Below are 17000 nucleotides of genomic sequence, written 5' to 3' on the forward strand. Positions count from 1 at the left end.
TCAAGTTTTTTCGCACGACCCCCGACCAGAAAAAATCGAAAAAAATGATTTTTTCCCGAAAAATTTTCAAGTTGAAAATTTTGCGTGATTCAAAAAATTCAAGGTTTTTCGCACGACCCCCGACCAGAAAAAATCGAAAAAAATGATTTTTTCCCGAAAAATTTTCAAGTTGAAAATTTTCCGTGATTCAAAAAATTTAAGTTTTTTCGCACGACCCCCGACCAGAAAAAATCGAAAAAAATGATTTTTTCCCGAAAAATTTTCAAGTTGAAAATTTTGCGTGATTCAAAAAATTCAAGGTTTTTCGCACGACCCCCGACCAGAAAAAATCGAAAAAAATGATTTTTTCCCGAAAAATTTTCAAGTTGAAAATTTTGCGTGATTCAAAAAATGATTTTTTCCCGAAAAATTTTCAAGTTGAAAATTTTGCGTGATTCAAAAAATTCAAGTTTTTTCGCACGACCCCCGACCAGAAAAAATCGAAAAAAATTATTTTTTCCCGAAAAATTTTCAAGTTGAAAATTTTGCGTGATTCAAAAAATTCAAGGTTTTTCGCACGACCCCCGACCAGAAAAAATCGAAAAAAATGATTTTTTCCCGAAAAAATTTCAAGTTGAAAATTTTGCGTGATTCAAAAAATTCAAGGTTTTTCGCACGACCCCCGACCAGAAAAAATCGAAAAAAAAGATTTTTTCCCGAAAAATTTTCAAGTTGAAAATTTTGCGTGATTCAAAAAATTCAAGTTTTTTCGCACGACCCCCGACCAGAAAAAATCGAAAAAAATGATTTTTTCCCGAGATATTTTCAAGTTGAAAATTTTGCGTGATTCAAAAAATTCAAGTTTTTTCGCACGACCCCCGACCAGAAAAAATCGAAAAAAATGATTTTTTCCCGAGATATTTTCAAGTTGAAAATTTTGCGTGATTCAAAAAATTCAAGGTTTTTCGCACGACCCCCGACCAGAAAAAATCGAAAAAAATGATTTTTTCCCGAAAAATTTTCAAGTTGAAAATTTTGCGTGATTCAAAAATTCAAGTTTTTTCGCACGACCCCCGACCAGAAAAAATCGAAAAAAATGATTTTTCCCGAAAAATTTTCAAGTTGTAAATTTTGCGTGATTCAAAAAATTCAAGGTTTTTCGCACGACCCCCGACCAGAAAAAATCGAAAAAATGATTTTTTCCCGAAAAATTTTCAAGTTGAAAATTTTGCGTGATTCAAAAAATTCAAGGTTTTTCGCACGACCCCCGACCAGAAAAAATCGAAAAAAATGATTTTTTCCCGAAAAATTTTCAAGTTGAAAATTTTGCGTGATTCAAAAAATTCAAGTTTTTTCGCACGACCCCCGACCAGAAAAAATCGAAAAAAATGATTTTTTCCCGAAAAATTTTCAAGTTGAAAATTTTGCGTGATTCAAAAAATTCAAGGTTTTTCGCACGACCCCCGACCAGAAAAAATCGAAAAAAATGATTTTTTCCCGAAAAATTTTCAAGTTGAAAATTTTCCGTGATTCAAAAAATTTAAGTTTTTTCGCACGACCCCCGACCAGAAAAAATCGAAAAAAATGATTTTTTCGATTTTTTCTGGTCAAGTTGAAAATTTTGCGTGATTCAAAAAATTCAAGGTTTTTCGCACGACCCCCGACCAGAAAAAATCGAAAAAAATGATTTTTTCCCGAAAAATTTTCAAGTTGAAAATTTTGCGTGATTCAAAAAATGATTTTTTCCCGAAAAATTTTCAAGTTGAAAATTTTGCGTGATTCAAAAAATTCAAGTTTTTTCGCACGACCCCCGACCAGAAAAAATCGAAAAAAATTATTTTTTCCCGAAAAATTTTCAAGTTGAAAATTTTGCGTGATTCAAAAAATTCAAGGTTTTTCGCACGACCCCCGACCAGAAAAAATCGAAAAAAATGATTTTTTCCCGAAAAATTTTCAAGTTGAAAATTTTGCGTGATTCAAAAAATTCAAGGTTTTTCGCACGACCCCCGACCAGAAAAAATCGAAAAAAAAGATTTTTTCCCGATAAATTTTCAAGTTGAAAATTTTGCGTGATTCAAAAAATTCAAGTTTTTTCGCACGACCCCCGACCAGAAAAAATCGAAAAAAATGATTTTTTCCCGAGATATTTTCAAGTTGAAAATTTTGCGTGATTCAAAAAATTCAAGTTTTTTCGCACGACCCCCGACCAGAAAAAATCGAAAAAAATGATTTTTTCCCGAGATATTTTCAAGTTGAAAATTTTGCGTGATTCAAAAAATTCAAGGTTTTTCGCACGACCCCCGACCAGAAAAAATCGAAAAAAATGATTTTTTCCCGAAAAATTTTCAAGTTGAAAATTTTGCGTGATTCAAAAATTCAAGTTTTTTCGCACGACCCCCGACCAGAAAAAATCGAAAAAAATGATTTTTCCCGAAAAATTTTCAAGTTGTAAATTTTGCGTGATTCAAAAAATTCAAGGTTTTTCGCACGACCCCCGACCAGAAAAAATCGAAAAAAAATGATTTTTTCCCGAAAAATTTTCAAGTTGAAAATTTTGCGTGATTTAAAAAATTCAAGTTTTTTCGCACGACCCCCGACCGGAAAAAATCGAAAAAAATAATTTTTTCCCGAAAAATTTTCAAGTTGAAAATTTTGCGTGATTCAAAAAAATTCAAGGTTTCTCGCACGACCCCCAACCAGAAAAAATCGAAAAAAATTATTATTTCCCGAAAAATTTTCAAGTTGAAAATTTTGCGTGATTCAAAAAATTCAAGGTTTCGCACGACCCCCGACCAGAAAAAATCGAAAAAAATGATTTTTTCCCGAAAAATTTTCAAGTTGAAAATTTTGCGTGATTCAAAAAATTCAAGGTTTTTCGCACGACCCCCGACCAGAAAAAATCGAAAAAAATGATTTTTTCCCGAAAAATTTTCAAGTTGAAAATTTTGCGTGATTCAAAAAATTCAAGTTTTTTCGCACGACCCCCGACCAGAAAAAATCGAAAAAAATTATTTTTTCCCGAAAAATTTTCAAGTTGAAAATTTTGCGTGATTCAAAAAATTCAAGGTTTTTCGCACGACCCCCGACCAGAAAAAATCGAAAAAATGATTTTTTCCCGAAAAATTTTCAAGTTGAAAATTTTGCGTGATTCAAAAAATTCAAGGTTTTTCGCACGACCCCCGACCAGAAAAAATCGAAAAAAATGATTTTTTCCCGAAAAATTTTCAAGTTGAAAATTTTGCGTGATTAAAAAAATTCAAGGTTTTTCGCACGACCCCCGACCAGAAAAAATCGAAAAAAATGATTTTTTCCCGAAAAATTTTCAAGTTGAAAATTTTGCATGATTCAAAAAATTCAAGTTTTTTCGCACGACCCCCGACCAGAAAAAATCGAAAAAAATGATTTTTTCCCGAAAAATTTTCAAGTTGAAAATTTTGCGTGATTCAAAAAATTCAAGGTTTTTCGCACGACCCCCGACCAGAAAAAATCGAAAAAAAATGATTTTTTCCCGAAAAATTTTCAAGTTGAAAATTTTCCGTGATTCAAAAAATTTAAGTTTTTTCGCACGACCCCCGACCAGAAAAATCGAAATAAATGATTTTTTCCCGAAAAATTTTCAGGTTGAAAATTTTGCGTGATTCAAAAAATTCAAGGTTTTTCGCACGACCCCCGACCAGAAAAAATCGAAAAAAATGATTTTTTCCCGAAAAATTTTCAAGTTGAAAATTTTGCGTGATTCAAAAAATTCAAGGTTTTTCGCACGACCCCCGACCAGAAAAAATCGAAAAAAATGATTTTTTCCCGAAAAATTTTCAAGTTGAAAATTTTGCGTGATTCAAAAAATTCAAGTTTTTTCGCACGACCCCCGACCAGAAAAAATCGAAAAAAATGATTTTTTCCCGAAAAATTTTCAAGTTGAAAATTTTGAGAGATTCAAAAAATTCAAGGTTTTTCGCACGACCCCCGACCAGAAAAAATCGAAAAAAATGATTTTTTCCCGAAAAATTTTCAAGTTGAAAATTTTGCGCGATTCAAAAAATTCAAGGTTTTTCGCACGACCCCCGACCAGAAAAAAATCGAAAAAAATGATTTCTTCCCGAAAAATTTTCAAGTTGAAAATTTTGCGTGATTCAAAAAATTCAAGTTTTTTCGCACGACCCCCGACCAGAAAAAATCGAAAAAAATGATTTTTTCCCGAAAAATTTTCAAGTTGAAAATTTTGCGTGATTCAAAAAATTCAAGGTTTTTCGCACGACCCCCGACCAGAAAAAATCGAAAAAAATGATTTTTTCCCGAAAAATTTTCAAGTTGAAAATTTTGCGTGATTCAAAAAATTCAAGTTTTTTCGCACGACCCCCGACCAGAAAAAACGAAAAAAAATATTTTTTCCCGAAAAAATTTCAAGTTGAAAATTTAGCGTGATTCAAAAAATTCAAGTTTTTTTCGCACGACCCCCGACCAGAATAAATCGAAAAAAATGATTTTTTCCCGAAAAATTTTCAAGTTGAAAATTTTGCGTGATTCAAAAAAATCAAGTTTTTTCGCACGACCCCCGACCAGAAAAAATCGAAAAAAAAATGATTTTTTCCCGAAAAAATTTCAAGTTGAAAATTTTGCGTGAATCAAAAAATTCAAGTTTTTACGCACGACCCCCGACCAGAAAAAATCGAAAAAAATGATTTTTTCCCGAAAAATTTTCAAGTTGAAAATTTTGCGTGATTCAAAAAATTCAAGTTTTTTCGCACGACCCCCGACCAGAAAAAATCGAAAAAAATGATTTTTTCCCGAAAAATTTTCAAGTTGAAAATTTTGCGTGATTCAAAAAATTCAAAGTTTTTCGCACGACCCCCGACCAGAAAAAATCGAAAAAAATGATTTTTTCCCGAAAAATTTTCAAGTTGAAAATTTTGCGTGATTCAAAAAATTCAAGTTTTTTCGCACGACCCCCGACCAGAAAAAATCGAAAAAAATGATTTTTTCCCGAAAAATTTTCAAGTTGAAAATTTTGCGTGATTCAAAAAATTCAAGTTTTTTCGCACGACCCCCGACCAGAAAAAATCGAAAAAAATGATTTTTTCCCGAAAAATTTTCAAGTTGAAAATTTTGCGTGATTCAAAAAATTCAAGTTTTTTTGCACGACTCTCGACCAGAAAAAATCGAAAAAAATGATTTTTTCCCGAAAAATTTTCAAGTTGAAAATTTTGCGTGATTCGAAAAATTCAAGTTTTTTCGCACGACCCCCGACCAGAAAAAATCGAAAAAAATGATTTTTTCCCGAAAAATTTTCAAGTTGAAAATTTTGCGTGATTCAAAAAATTCAAGGTTTTTCGCACGACCCCCGACCAGAAAAAATCAAAAAAATGATTTTTTCCCGAAAAATTTTCAAGTTGAAAATTTTGCGTGAATCAAAAAATTCAAGTTTTTACGAACGACCCCCGACCAGAAAAAATCGAAAAAAATGATTTTTTCCCGAAAAATTTTCAAGTTGTAAATTTTGCGTGATTCAAAAAATTCAAGTTTTTTCGCACGACCCCCGACCAGAAAAAATCGAAAAAAATGATTTTTTCCCGAAAAATTTTCAAGTTGAAAATTTTGCGTGATTCAAAAAATTCAAGTTTTTTCGCACGACCCCCGACCAGAAAAAATCAAAAAAATGATTTTTTCCCGAAAAATTTTCAAGTTGAAAATTTTGCGTGAATCAAAAAATTCAAGTTTTTACGCACGACTCCCGACCAGAAAAAATCGAAAAAAATGATTTTTTCCCGAAAAATTTTCAAGTTGAAAATTTTGCGTGATTTAAAAAAATCAAGGTTTTTCGCACGACCCCCGACCAGAAAAAATCGAAAAAAATGATTTTTTCCCGAAAAATTTTCAAGTTGAAAATTTTGCGTGAATCAAAAAATTCAAGTTTTTACGCACGACCCCCGACCAGAAAAAATCGAAAAAAATGATTTTTTCCCGAAAAATTTTCAAGTTGAAAATTTTGCGTGATTCAAAAAATTCAAGTTTTTTCGCACGACCCCCGACCAGAAAAAATCGAAAAAAATGATGTTTTCCCGAAAAATTTTCAAGTTGAAAATTTTGCGTGATTCAAAAAATTCAAGTTTTTTCGCACGACCCTCGACCCGAAAAAATCGAAAAAAATGATTTTTTCCCGAAAAATTTTCAAGTTGAAAATTTTGCGTGAATCAAAAAATTCAAGTTTTTACGCACGACCCCCGACCAGAAAAAATCGAAAAAAATGATTTTTTCCCGAAAAATTTTCAAGTTGAAAATTTTGCGTGATTCAAAAAATTCAAGGTTTTTCGCACGACCCCCGACCAGAAAAAATCGAAAAAAATGATTTTTTCCCGAAAAATTTTCAAGTTGAAAATTTTGCGTGATTAAAAAAATTCAAGTTTTTTCGCACGACCCTCGACCAGAAAAAATCGAAAAAAATGATTTTTTCCCGAAAAATTTTCAAGTTGAAAATTTTGCGTGATTAAAAAAATTCAAGTTTTTTCGCACGACCCCCGACCAGAAAAAATCGAAAAAAATGATTTTTTCCCGAAAAATTTTCAAGTTGAAAATTTTGCGTGATTCAAAAAATTCAAGTTTTTTCGCACGACTCTCGACCAGAAAAATCGAAAAAAATGATTTTTTCCGAAAAATTTTCAAGTTGAAAATTTTGCGTGATTCAAAAAATTCAAGGTTTTTCGCACGACCCCCGACCAGAAAAAATCGAAAAAAATGATTTTTTCCCGAAAAATTTTCAAGTTGAAAATTTTGCGTGATTAAAAAAATTCAAGTTTTTTCGCACGACCCCCGACCAGAAAAAATCGAAAAAAATGATTTTTTCCCGAAAAATTTTCAAGTTGAAAATTTTGCGTGAATCAAAAAATTCAAGTTTTTACGTACGACCCCCGACCAGAAAAAATCGAAAAAAATGATTTTTTCCCGAAAAATTTTCAAGTTGAAAATTTTGCGTGATTCAAAAAATTCAAGTTTTTTCGCACGACCCTCGACCAGAAAAAATCGAAAAAAATGATTTTTTCTCGAAAAATGTTCAAGTTGAAAATTTTGCGTGATTCAAAAAATTCAAGTTTTTTCGCACGACCCCCGACCAGAAAAAATCGAAAAAAATGATTTTTTCCCGAAAAATTTTCAAGTTGAAAATTTTGCGTGATTCAAAAAATCGAAAAAAATGATTTTTTCCCGAAAAATTTTCAAGTTGAAAATTTTGCGTGAATCAAAAAATTCAAGTTTTTACGCACGACCCCCGACCAGAAAAAATCGAAAAAAATGATTTTTTCCCGAAAAATTTTCAAGTTGAAAATTTTGCGTGATTCAAAAAATTCAAGTTTTTTCGCACGACCCCCGACCAGAAAAAATCGAAAAAAATGATGTTTTCCCGAAAAATTTTCAAGTTGAAAATTTTGCGTGATTCAAAAAATTCAAGTTTTTTCGCACGACCCTCGACCCGAAAAAATCGAAAAAAATGATTTTTTCCCGAAAAATTTTCAAGTTGAAAATTTTGCGTGAATCAAAAAATTCAAGTTTTTACGCACGACCCCCGACCAGAAAAAATCGAAAAAAATGATTTTTTCCCGAAAAATTTTTAAGTTGAAAATTTTGCGTGATTCAAAAAATTCAAGGTTTTTCGCACGACCCCCGACCAGAAAAAATCGAAAAAAATGATTTTTTCCCGAAAAATTTTCAAGTTGAAAATTTTGCGTGATTCAAAAAATTCAAGTTTTTTCGCACGACCCTCGACCAGAAAAAATCGAAAAAAATGATTTTTTCCCGAAAAATTTTCAAGTTGAAAATTTTGCGTGATTCAAAAAATTCAAGTTTTTTCGCACGACCCCCGACCAGAAAAAATCGAAAAAAATGATTTTTTCCCGAAAAATTTTCAAGTTGAAAATTTTGCGTGATTCAAAAAATTCAAGGTTTTTCGCACGACCCCCGACCAGAAAAAATCGAAAAAAATGATTTTTTCCCGAAAAATTTTCAAGTTGAAAATTTTGCGTGATTCAAAAAATTCAAGTTTTTTCGCACGACCCCCGACCAGAAAAAACGAAAAAAAATATTTTTTCCCGAAAAAATTTCAAGTTGAAAATTTTGCGTGATTCAAAAAATTCAAGTTTTTTCGCACGACCCCCGACCAGAATAAATCGAAAAAAATGATTTTTTCCCGAAAAATTTTTTAAGTTGAAAATTTTGCGTGATTCAAAAAAATCAAGTTTTTTCGCACGACCCCCGACCAGAAAAAATCGAAAAAAAATGATTTTTTCCCGAAAAAATTTCAAGTTGAAAATTTTGCGTGAATCAAAAAATTCAAGTTTTTACGCACGACCCCCGACCAGAAGAAATCGAAAAAAATGATTTTTTCCCGAAAAATTTTCAAGTTGAAAATTTTGCGTGATTCAAAAATTCAAGTTTTTTCGCACGACCCCCGACCAGAAAAAATCGAAAAAAATGATTTTTTCCCGAAAAATTTTCAAGTTGAAAATTTTGCGTGATTCAAAAAATTCAAGTTTTTTCGCACGACCCCCGACCAGAAAAAATCGAAAAAAATGATTTTTTCCCGAAAAATTTTCAAGTTGAAAATTTTGCGTGATTCAAAAAATTCAAGTTTTTTCGCACGACCCCCGACCAGAAAAAATCGAAAAAAATGATTTTTTCCCGAAAAATTTTCAAGTTGAAAATTTTGCGTGATTCAAAAAATTCAAAGTTTTTCGCACGACCCCCGACCAGAAAAAATCGAAAAAAATGATTTTTTCCCGAAAAATTTTCAAGTTGAAAATTTTGCGTGATTCAAAAAATTCAAGTTTTTTCGCACGACCCCCGACCAGAAAAAATCGAAAAAAATGATTTTTTCCCGAAAAATTTTCAAGTTGAAAATTTTGCGTGATTCAAAAAATTCAAGTTTTTTCGCACGACCCCCGACCAGAAAAAATCGAAAAAAATGATTTTTTCCCGAAAAATTTTCAAGTTGAAAATTTTGCGTGATTCAAAAACTTCAAGTTTTTTTGCACGACTCTCGACCAGAAAAAATCGAAAAAAATGATTTTTTCCCGAAAAATTTTCAAGTTGAAAATTTTGCGTGATTCGAAAAATTCAAGTTTTTTCGCACGACCCCCGACCAGAAAAAATCGAAAAAAATGTTTTTTTCCCGAAAAATTTTCAAGTTGAAAATTTTGCGTGATTCAAAAAATTCAAGTTTTTTCGCACGACCCCCGACCAGAAAAAATCAAAAAAATGATTTTTTCCCGAAAAATTTTCAAGTTGAAAATTTTGCGTGAATCAAAAAATTCAAGTTTTTACGAACGACCCCCGACCAGAAAAAATCGAAAAAAATGATTTTTTCCCGAAAAATTTTCAAGTTGTAAATTTTGCGTGATTCAAAAAATTCAAGTTTTTTCGCACGACCCCCGACCAGAAAAAATCGAAAAAAATGATTTTTTCCCGAAAAATTTTCAAGTTGAAAATTTTGCGTGATTCAAAAAATTCAAGTTTTTTCGCACGACCCCCGACCAGAAAAAATCAAAAAAATGATTTTTTCCCGAAAAATTTTCAAGTTGAAAATTTTGCGTGAATCAAAAAAATTCAAGTTTTTACGCACGACCCCCGACCAGAAAAAATCGAAAAAAATGATTTTTTCCCGAAAAATTTTCAAGTTGAAAATTTTGCGTGATTTAAAAAAATCAAGGTTTTTCGCACGACCCCCGACCAGAAAAAATCGAAAAAAATGATTTTTTCCCGAAAAATTTTCAAGTTGAAAATTTTGCGTGAATCAAAAAATTCAAGTTTTTACGCACGACCCCCGACCAGAAAAAATCGAAAAAAATGATTTTTTCCCGAAAAATTTTCAAGTTGAAAATTTTGCGTGATTCAAAAAATTCAAGTTTTTTCGCACGACCCCCGACCAGAAAAAATCGAAAAAAATGATGTTTTCCCGAAAAATTTTCAAGTTGAAAATTTTGCGTGATTCAAAAAATTCAAGTTTTTTCGCACGACCCCCGACCCGAAAAAATCGAAAAAAATGATTTTTTCCCGAAAAATTTTCAAGTTGAAAATTTTGCGTGAATCAAAAAATTCAAGTTTTTACGCACGACCCCCGACCAGAAAAAATCGAAAAAAATGATTTTTTCCCGAAAAATTTTCAAGTTGAAAATTTTGCGTGATTCAAAAAATTCAAGGTTTTTCGCACGACCCCCGACCAGAAAAAATCGAAAAAAATGATTTTTTCCCGAAAAATTTTCAAGTTGAAAATTTTGCGTGATTCAAAAAATCGAAAAAAATGATTTTTTCCCGAAAAATTTTCAAGTTGAAAATTTTGCGTGATTCAAAAAATTCAAGGTTTTTCGCACGACCCCCGACCAGAAAAAATCGAAAAAAATGATTTTTTCCCGGAAAATTTTTAAGTTGAAAATTTTGCGTGATTCAAAAAATTCAAAGTTTTTCGCACGACCCCCGACCAGAAAAAATCGAAAAAAATGATTTTTTCCCGAAAAATTTTCAAGTTGAAAATTTGGCGTGATTCAAAAAATTCAAGTTTTTTCGCACGACCCCCGACCAGAAAAAATCGAAAAAAATGATTTTTTCCCGAAAAATTTTCAAGTTGAAAATTTTGCGTGATTCAAAAAATTCAAGTTTTTTCGCACGACCCCCGACCGGAAAAAATCGAAAAAAATAATTTTTTCCCGAAAAATTTTCAAGTTGAAAATTTTGCGTGAATCAAAAAATTCAAGTTTTTACGCACGACCCCCGACCAGAAAAAATCGAAAAAAATGATTTTTTCCCGAAAAATTTTCAAGTTGAAAATTTTGCGTGATTCAAAAAATTCAAGTTTTTTCGCACGACCCCCGACCAGAAAAAATCGAAAAAAATGATGTTTTCCCGAAAAATTTTCAAGTTGAAAATTTTGCGTGATTCAAAAAATTCAAGGTTTTTCGCACGACTCTCGACCAGAAAAATCGAAAAAAATGATTTTTTCCGAAAAATTTTCAAGTTGAAAATTTTGCGTGATTCAAAAAATTCAAGGTTTTTCGCACGACCCCCGACCAGAAAAAATCGAAAAAAATGATTTTTTCCCGGAAAATTTTTAAGTTGAAAATTTTGCGTGATTCAAAAAATTCAAAGTTTTTCGCACGACCCCCGACCAGAAAAAATCGAAAAAAATGATTTTTTCCCGAAAAATTTTCAAGTTGAAAATTTTGCGTGATTCAAAAAATTCAAGTTTTTTCGCACGACCCCCGACCAGAAAAAATCGAAAAAAATGATTTTTTCCCGAAAAATTTTCAAGTTGAAAATTTTGCGTGATTCAAAAAATTCAAGTTTTTTCGCACGACCCCCGACCGAAAAAATCGAAAAAAATAATTTTTTCCCGAAAAATTTTCAAGTTGAAAATTTTGCGTGAATCAAAAAATTCAAGTTTTTACGCACGACCCCCGACCAGAAAAAATCGAAAAAAATGATTTTTTCCCGAAAAATTTTCAAGTTGAAAATTTTGCGTGATTCAAAAAATTCAAGTTTTTTCGCACGACCCCCGACCAGAAAAAATCGAAAAAAATGATGTTTTCCCGAAAAATTTTCAAGTTGAAAATTTTGCGTGATTCAAAAAATTCAAGTTTTTTCGCACGACCCTCGACCCGAAAAAATCGAAAAAAATGATTTTTTCCCGAAAAATTTTCAAGTTGAAAATTTTGCGTGAATCAAAAAATTCAAGTTTTTACGCACGACCCCCGACCAGAAAAAATCGTAAAAAATGATTTTTTCCCGAAAAATTTTTAAGTTGAAAATTTTGCGTGATTCAAAAAATTCAAGGTTTTTCGCACGACCCCCGACCAGAAAAAATCGAAAAAAATGATTTTTTCCCGAAAAATTTTCAAGTTGAAAATTTTGCGTGATTAAAAAAATTCAAGTTTTTTCGCACGACCCTCGACCAGAAAAAATCGAAAAAAATGATTTTTTCCCGAAAAATTTTCAAGTTGAAAATTTTGCGTGATTCAAAAAATTCAAGTTTTTTCGCACGACCCCCGACCAGAAAAAATCGAAAAAAATGATTTTTTCCCGAAAAATTTTCAAGTTGAAAATTTTGCGTGATTCAAAAAATCGAAAAAAATGATTTTTTCCCGAAAAATTTTCAAGTTGAAAATTTTGCGTGATTCAAAAAATTCAAGTTTTTTCGCACGACCCCCGACCAGAAAAAATCGAAAAAAATGATTTTTTCCCGAAAAATTTTCAAGTTGAAAATTTTGCGTGATTCAAAAAATTCAAGTTTTTTCGCACGACCCTCGACCAGAAAAAATCGAAAAAAATGATTTTTTCCCGAAAAATTTTCAAGTTGAAAATTTTGCGTGATTCAAAAAATTCAAGTTTTTACGCACGACCCCCGACCAGAAAAAATCGAAAAAAATGATTTTTTCCCGAAAAATTTTCAAGTTGAAAATTTTGCGTGATTCAAAAAATTCAAGTTTTTTCGCACGACCCCCGACCAGAAAAAATCGAAAAAAATGATTTTTTCCCGAGATATTTTCAAGTTGAAAATTTTGCGTGATTCAAAAAATTCAAGGTTTTTCGCACGACCCCCGACCAGAAAAAATCGAAAAAAATGATTTTTTCCCGAAAAATTTTCAAGTTGAAAATTTTGCGTGATTAAAAAATTCAATTTTTTTCGCACTACCCCCGACCAGAAAAAATCGAAAAAAAAATGATTTTTCCCGAAAAACTTTCAAGTTGTAAATTTTGCGTGATTCAAAAAATTCAAGGTTTTTCGCACGACCCCCGACCAGAAAAAATCGAAAAAAATGATTTTTTCCCGAAAAATTTTCAAGTTGAAAATTTTGCGTGATTCAAAAAATTCAAGGTTTTTCGCACGACCCCCGACCAGAAAAAATCGAAAAAAATGATTTTTTCCCGAAAAATTTTCAAGTTGAAAATTTTGCGTGATTCAAAAAATTCAAGTTTTTTCGCACGACCCCCGACCAGAAAAAATCGAAAAAAATGATTTTTTCCCGAAAAATTTTCAAGTTGAAAATTTTGCGTGATTCAAAAAATTCAAGGTTTTTCGCACGACCCCCGACCAGAAAAAATCGAAAAAATGATTTTTTCCCGAAAAATTTTCAAGTTGAAAATTTTGCGTGATTCAAAAAATTCAAGGTTTTTCGCACGACCCCCGACCAGAAAAAATCGAAAAAAATGATTTTTTCCCGAAAAATTTTCAAGTTGAAAATTTTGCGTGATTCGAAAAATTCAAGTTTTTTCGCACGACCCCCGACCAGAAAAAATCGAAAAAAACGATTTTTTCCCGAAAAATTTTCAAGTTGAAAATTTTGCGTGATTCAAAAAATTCAAGGTTTTTCGCACGACCCCCGACCAGAAAAAATCGAAAAAAATGATTTTTTCCCGAAAAATTTTCAAGTTGAAAATTTTCCGTGATTCAAAAAATTCAAGTTTTTTCGCACGACCCCCGACCAGCAAAAATCGAAAAAAATGATTTTTTCCCGAAAAATTTTCGAGTTGAAAATTTTGCGTGATTCAAAAAATTCAAGGTTTTTCGCACGACCCCCGGGCCCCGACCACAAAAAATCGAAAAAAATGATTTTTTCCCGAAAAATTTTCAAGTTGAAAATTTTGCGTGATTCAAAAAATTCAAGGTTTTTCGCACAACCCCCGACCAGAAAAAATCGAAAAAAATGATTTTTTCCCGAAAAATTTTCAAGTTGAAAATTTTGCGTGATTCAAAAAATTCAAGGTTTTTCGCACGACCCCCGACCAGAAAAAATCGAAAAAAATGATTTTTTCCCGAAAAATTTTCAAGTTGAAAATTTTCCGTGATTCAAAAAATTTAAGTTTTTTCGCACGACCCCCGACCAGCAAAAATCGAAAAAAATGATTTTTTCCCGAAAAATTTTCGAGTTGAAAATTTTGCGTGATTCAAAAAATTCAAGGTTTTTCGCACGACCCCCGGGCCCCGACCAGAAAAAATCGAAAAAAATGATTTTTCCCGAAAAATTTTCAAGTTGAAAATTTTCCGTGATTCAAAAAATTTAAGTTTTTTCGCACGACCCCCGACCAGCAAAAATCGAAAAAAATGATTTTTTCCCGAAAAATTTTCGAGTTGAAAATTTTGCGTGATTCAAAAAATTCAAGGTTTTTCGCACGACCCCCGGGCCCCGACCACAAAAAATCGAAAAAAATGATTTTTTCCCGAAAAATTTTCAAGTTGAAAATTTTGCGTGATTCAAAAAATTCAAGGTTTTTCGCACGACCCCCGACCAGAAAAAATCGAAAAAAATGATTTTTTCCCGAAAAATTTTCAAGTTGAAAATTTTGCATGATTCAAAAAATTCAAGTTTTTTCGCACGACCCCCGACCAGAAAAAATCGAAAAAAATGATTTTTTCCCGAAAAATTTTCAAGTTGAAAATTTTGCGTGATTCAAAAAATTCAAGGTTTTTCGCACGACCCCCGACCAGAAAAAATCGAAAAAAATGATTTTTTCCCGAAAAATTTTCAAGTTGAAAATTTTCCGTGATTCAAAAAATTTAAGTTTTTTCGCACGACCCCCGACCAGAAAAATCGAAAAAAATGATTTTTTCCCGAAAAATTTTCAGGTTGAAAATTTTGCGTGATTCAAAAAATTCAAGGTTTTTCGCACGACCCCCGACCAGAAAAAATCGAAAAAAATGATTTTTTCCCGAAAAATTTTCAAGTTGAAAATTTTGCGTGATTCAAAAAATTCAAGGTTTTTCGCACGACCCCCGACCAGAAAAAATCGAAAAAAATGATTTTTTCCCGAAAAATTTTCAAGTTGAAAATTTTGCGTGATTCAAAAAATTCAAGTTTTTTCGCACGACCCCCGACCAGAAAAAATCGAAAAAAATGATTTTTTCCCGAAAAATTTTCAAGTTGAAAATTTTGCGTGATTCAAAAAATTCAAGGTTTTTCGCACGACCCCCGACCAGAAAAAATCGAAAAAAATGATTTTTTCCCGAAAAATTTTCAAGTTGAAAATTTTGCGTGATTCAAAAAATTCAAGGTTTTTCGCACGACCCCCGGGCCCCGACCACAAAAAATCGAAAAAAATGATTTTTTCCCGAAAAATTTTCAAGTTGAAAATTTTGCGTGATTCAAAAAATTCAAGTTTTTTCGCACGACCCTCGACCAGAAAAAATCGAAAAAAATGATTTTTTCCCGAAAAATTTTCAAGTTGAAAATTTTGCGTGATTAAAAAAATTCAAGTTTTTTCGCACGACCCCCGACCAGAAAAAATCGAAAAAAATGATTTTTTCCCGAAAAATTTTCAAGTTGAAAATTTTGCGTGATTCAAAAAATTCAAGTTTTTTCGCACGACTCTCGACCAGAAAAATCGAAAAAAATGATTTTTTCCGAAAAATTTTCAAGTTGAAAATTTTGCGTGATTCAAAAAATTCAAGGTTTTTCGCACGACCCCCGACCAGAAAAAATCGAAAAAAATGATTTTTTCCCGGAAAATTTTTAAGTTGAAAATTTTGCGTGATTCAAAAAATTCAAAGTTTTTCGCACGACCCCCGACCAGAAAAAATCGAAAAAAATGATTTTTTCCCGAAAAATTTTCAAGTTGAAAATTTGGCGTGATTCAAAAACTTCAAGTTTTTTCGCACGACCCCCGACCAGAAAAAATCGAAAAAAATGATTTTTTCCCGAAAAATTTTCAAGTTGAAAATTTTGCGTGATTCAAAAAATTCAAGTTTTTTCGCACGACCCCCGACCGGAAAAAATCGAAAAAAATAATTTTTTCCCGAAAAATTTTCAAGTTGAAAATTTTGCGTGAATCAAAAAATTCAAGTTTTTACGCACGACCCCCGACCAGAAAAAATCGAAAAAAATGATTTTTTCCCGAAAAATTTTCAAGTTGAAAATTTTGCGTGATTCAAAAAATTCAAGTTTTTTCGCACGACCCCCGACCAGAAAAAATCGAAAAAAATGATGTTTTCCCGAAAAATTTTCAAGTTGAAAATTTTGCGTGATTCAAAAAAATCAAGGTTTTTCGCACGACTCTCGACCAGAAAAATCGAAAAAAATGATTTTTTCCGAAAAATTTTCAAGTTGAAAATTTTGCGTGATTCAAAAAATTCAAGGTTTTTCGCACGACCCCCGACCAGAAAAAATCGAAAAAAATGATTTTTTCCCGGAAAATTTTTAAGTTGAAAATTTTGCGTGATTCAAAAAATTCAAAGTTTTTCGCACGACCCCCGACCAGAAAAAATCGAAAAAAATGATTTTTTCCCGAAAAATTTTCAAGTTGAAAATTTTGCGTGATTCAAAAAATTCAAGTTTTTTCGCACGACCCCCGACCAGAAAAAATCGAAAAAAATGATTTTTTCCCGAAAAATTTTCAAGTTGAAAATTTTGCGTGATTCAAAAAATTCAAGTTTTTTCGCACGACCCCCGACCGGAAAAAATCGAAAAAAATAATTTTTTCCCGAAAAATTTTCAAGTTGAAAATTTTGCGTGAATCAAAAAATTCAAGTTTTTACGCACGACCCCCGACCAGAAAAAATCGAAAAAAATGATTTTTTCCCGAAAAATTTTCAAGTTGAAAATTTTGCGTGATTCAAAAAATTCAAGTTTTTTCGCACGACCCCCGACCAGAAAAAATCGAAAAAAATGATGTTTTCCCGAAAAATTTTCAAGTTGAAAATTTTGCGTGATTCAAAAAATTCAAGTTTTTTCGCACGACCCTCGACCCGAAAAAATCGAAAAAAATGATTTTTTCCCGAAAAATTTTCAAGTTGAAAATTTTGCGTGAATCAAAAAATTCAAGTTTTTACGCACGACCCCCGACCAGAAAAAATCGTAAAAAATGATTTTTTCCCGAAAAATTTTTAAGTTGAAAATTTTGCGTGATTCAAAAAATTCAAGGTTTTTCGCACGACCCCCGACCAGAAAAAATCGAAAAAAATGATTTTTTCCCGAAAAATTTTCAAGTTGAAAATTTTGCGTGATTCAAAAAATTCAAGTTTTTTCGCACGACCCTCGACCAGAAAAAATCGA

Source organism: Uranotaenia lowii, chromosome 3, assembly GCF_029784155.1.
Source record: "Uranotaenia lowii strain MFRU-FL chromosome 3, ASM2978415v1, whole genome shotgun sequence".
Taxonomy (NCBI): Eukaryota; Metazoa; Arthropoda; class Insecta; order Diptera; family Culicidae; genus Uranotaenia; species Uranotaenia lowii.